This window comes from Cucurbita pepo, chromosome LG13, assembly GCF_002806865.2.
Source record: "Cucurbita pepo subsp. pepo cultivar mu-cu-16 chromosome LG13, ASM280686v2, whole genome shotgun sequence".
Classification (NCBI taxonomy): Eukaryota; Viridiplantae; Streptophyta; class Magnoliopsida; order Cucurbitales; family Cucurbitaceae; genus Cucurbita; species Cucurbita pepo.
In genome coordinates, this window is record NC_036650.1 from 3,848,002 (window position 1) to 3,852,902 (window position 4,901).

Consider the following 4,901-nt stretch of genomic DNA (forward strand, 5'->3'; position numbering starts at 1 on the left):
GCCCGGACAAGGCAAGGGCCTAAGGCCATGGAAAGGAATGGAAGACAAACCTCTCTCTCAGCTGCGTTCTTCTAACATTGTGCGGCATGTATGGTAATGATGTGCGACATGCATGGGTATTCTCTGTGACATGTATGTGTGTTGCGTGCGTCATGTACGTGTATTGTGTGCGACTGCTTGCATGTATTGTGTGCGACTGCTTGTATCCGAATGTATGAATATATGCTTAACCCCAACAGTGGGGCGACTTACTGGGTATTTTATATAATACTCAAGCCACGTGCTACCAATATTTTCAGGAAAGGGCAAGGCTCCCATGTACGGGTGAAAGTGGATGATGCGAAGGGCCATGGAAATCTTGGGGAGAGTTTGTAGTGTCGTAGGCGCCTGTTGGATCCTTTTGGGTTCTTAGTTTTGCGAATTGTTTCCTCTAGTTCTCTGTTGATTATTTCTAGGCTAGGTTGTCGCAATCGTTTTCCTAGGTACGGATTGCTTAAATTGATGAATGCATTTTCATTATTGAGACTGTCCCATGTGAACTCTTGTCCTGTTGATTTGACGAGTATAAGGTAACGTCGCTAATTAGGGTGGAGAAAATTAGGGGCTTTACACTATGCATCAGCAGTCGGTAGTCTGATGTATGCCATGCTATGTACCCAACCCGACATATGCTATGCTGTGGGAATTGTCAGCAGATATCAGTCCAATCCGAGACGTGCTCATTGGACTGCTGTTAAGAATATCCTCAAGTATCTTAGGAGAATGAGGGACTATATGCTAATGTACGGTGCTAAGGATCTGATCCTTACAGGGTACACTGACTCAGATTTTCAGATCGATGTAGCTTCGAGGAAATCGACATCAGGATCTATCTTCACTCTGAACGGAGGAGCAATAACTGGAGAAGCATAAAGCAAGGTTGCATTGTTGATTCCACCATGGAGGCTGAGTATGTTGCTGCTTGTGAAGCAGCGAAAGAATCTGTATGGCTTAGGAAGTTCTTAACTGATTTGGAAGTCGTTCCAAATATGCATCTTCCCGTCACTCTTTATTGTGATAATATTGGAGCAGTTGCAAATTCAAAAGAACCAAGAAGCTATAAGCGAGGAAAACATATTGAGCGCAAATATCATCTCATAAGGGAGATTGTGCAACGAGGAGATGTGATCGTCACACAGATAGCTTCAGAACACAACATTGCTGATCCATTTACAAAGCCCCTCACGGCTAAAGTGTTTGAAGGGCACCTAGTGAGTCTAGGACTACGAGTTATGTAATCTAGGGCAAGTGGGAGAAAAGGCATGAGTATGTGATGCCCTAGTTTATTGTATTTCTCTCTACTCAACGTTATAAAACCCCACTAGAGTTTTAGTCCAAGTGGGATTTTGTTGGGTTTTATGTCCTAAAACTCATAGTTTGTAAACAAAGATATATTCTATTTTCAATAAAGTTATTATTGTTGTTTATTCAGAAAAAATTGTTATTGAATAAAGTGAACTTTACGATCATTAATCTAAATCCAATAAACTAAGAACACTCTGGCTATAGTATGACTACTTGAACTATATGTAGAGACATAAGAGTGGATCAAGTTCAAGTATATAGTCAAAATGATCTATAGTATAAGGATAAGGCTGAGTACCTTATTCTGGGGACACTATGGATGCGGCCCACTTTTGTATATGATATAAACAATGCGATCACTAAATTGTGCATGTGGAGACATGTGAGTGGGGGCGTCCTATGCAATGAGTATTGCATAAGATCGGACCATGAAGAAAACCACTCTCACTTTATAAAGTCGTTTACTGTTGAGACTGATTTTCTTTTCATTCGATAACCTAGGTAACTCGGTTTTAATCCTGAGCTAACCATGAACTCCTGTTTATTCGGAATTATCCTTAGATTTGCATGGGTGAGAGTGGCTCTAGTTCGCCGACTCAACAGGCCTCCCATTTCAGGGGTAAGACTGGGTGAATGGCTGGGGACGTGGGGTGCAAGACGGAATTCACTCCTACCCACTTTTAGGGATAGAAGAAAGGTAGTTCCCTTAAGCACTGACTCCAGGTCTTGAACAAGGGGCCCCACCCTCTCATTGGCCTGAGAGGGATTCGGTTTACTGGTTGGACCACAAACCAATTGTTTATTAGAGGATCAGTGAGACATAAGGAACAAGAAGTAACTTCAGGGGTAAAACGGTAAATTGACCCAGCTCTAGTTACGAACAACCTGTGAAGGATCGACTTACTAATCATGGTTATATCAGATGGACAGAAATATATCTATAGTGAGGGGAGTGCAACTACTAGGCTATAGTGGAGTGTCCTAGTAGTTAACGAATGTTGGTTAACCAGGTTAATGAGTTTAATCGGTTAATCTTGAATCGTTGGAGCCCATGATCTATAGGTCCATTAGGTCCCTCTGCTAGCTCATATCGGACTAAACCATAGAACAGTGTGACGAGTGAGTTCGAAGTGTTCGAATTCAAATTAGGGAATATGCGTTACATATATACGATATATTTAACCGCAATTTTATTTTATTTACGAATTAAACGAAAAGAGAGAATCTGAGATATTTAAATAAGATTTAAATATCTTAATCAATTATGTGTCGGAATTGATTGGGATTGGCATTTGAATTAATATTAAATATTAATTAAATAGTTTAATTAATTATTTAATGTTACTTTAATTTGAAATTCATTATTCAAATTAATTGTTGAATTAAAATGAAGAAAGTCAAAATGTTGACTTTCATCTAATGGAAAAATCATGTTAGTGGAATTTTGAGGTGTCAAAATTTGGTTTAACCAAACTTGCATGTTTGCCAAATAAACCCCACAAGTTTGAGTGGAATTTTAAGTGTCAAAATTTGGTTAACTCAAACATGCATGCTTGCCACATAATCCCAAACATTTGAGTAGAATTTTAAGTGTCAAAATTTGGTGAACTCAAATTTGCATGAACATGCAAACATGACTCTTTAAATAGAGTGATCATGGTACATTGAAGGTCTTCTTCTTGGAAAAAAAACCTCTCACAAACACTCTCTTCATATATACAAAATCCCTCCCAAGTTTAGTCACTCACCGGATTCCACAATCCCGTTCTAAGGCCGGAGGATAGTGGAGAAGACACTAGTGGTGGTTCGAAACCGGTTTGTGAGGAAAAAGAAATTTGAACTACAAAAGGTTAGTATTCAAACTCATTAAGTTTAAATACTTATGAACATGCTAGTTATTTACTATAATTGATATTCTAAAAGTGTCTAAGATCCAAATTGCTTCCGCATGTGTTATATTAACACCATCAAGTAGTTGGTCTAGGCCATTTCAAAACTGCTTCGATCTTAGTAGGGTCAACAGTTATTCCTTGATTGGACACCACGTGGCCAAGGATGGCCACCTCCTACCGCCAGAACTTGGACTTCGTGAATTTGACATACAACTAGTGGGTTCTAAGTAGGGTTAAAACTTTCCTCAGGTGTTCCTCCATGCTCCACCTCAAACTTAAAATACATCAGAATGTCATCAATGAACACAATCACGAAGGTGTCTAGGAATTTCTTAAACACTCTTCATTAATTTTATAAACATTACAGGAGCATTAGTTAAACTAAAAGACATGACTATGAACTCATATTGTCCATAGCGGCTTCTAAAGGCTATTTTTGTAATTTTTTTTATAGAAGAATGACTAAGCCATAAACATAAACAATTAGAGTTTCAAGTGATTATTATTGAATACTCAACTTGGTTTTGCACAAATATTACAAAGTAGTTAAACTAAATAACTAAAAATACTTTAACTATCCCAAAAGGAATGATCTTTATATTTAACCGTATTTGACATAATCAAATTCTTCTAACAATCCCTCCCTTAAACTTATTATTCATTATCAAGAATTAGTTCAAGTTAGAAAAACTCTGCATACCAAGTTCTTCACGTAATTTCTGAAATGCTTTTAATTTGAGAGGCTTTGTCAATAAATCAACAAGTTGATTTTGGGTACCACAAAATAATAAATTAACGATTCCCCCTTTTGTAAGATCTCTAAGAAAGTGAAATCTTACTCATATGTGTTTGGAACGTTCACATAGAACTTGATTTTTGGATAGCTTAATATTTGAAGTATTATCACACATTAGCATCTTTCTTTCGCTTTGAGAGTGATTAATCCCTTTGAGTATCCTTCTCATCCAAACACCTTGACATGCACAGACACTAGCTGCAAAAAACTTTGCTTCTGTGGTTGATAAGGTGACTATAGGCAGCTTACGAGAATACCAACCTACTACTCCTCCACTCATCATAAACACATAGCCTGAAGTACTCTTGCTATCTTCCATGTTTCCGGCATAGTCACTATCAATAAATCCAATTAAATCACTAACTCTTCCCTTTCTTTAAAATACACCATATTGTACAATATCTTTCTAGTACCTTAAAACCCTTTTAGCTGTTGCAAAATGTTGTTGTGTTGGACATGCCATAAAACGACCAATCAAACTTACAACAAACATGAGATCAGGACGAGTAGCTGTGAGACACATCAGACTTCTCACTATTGTTTATACAAAGTTACATTTGTTGGGTTTTATGTCTTAAAACTCATAGTTCGTAAACAAATACATATTCTATTTTCAATAAAGTTATTATTGATGTTTATTCAGTAAAGATTGTTATTGAATAAAGTGAATTTTACGATTATTAATCTAAATCCAATAAACTAAGAACACTCTAACTATAGTCTGATTACTTGAACGATATGTAGAGACATAAGAGTGGATCAAGTTCAAGTATATAGTCAAAATGATCTATAGTATAAGGATAAGGTTGAGTACCTTATTCTGGGGACACTATGGATGCGGCCCACTTTTGTATATGATATAAACAATG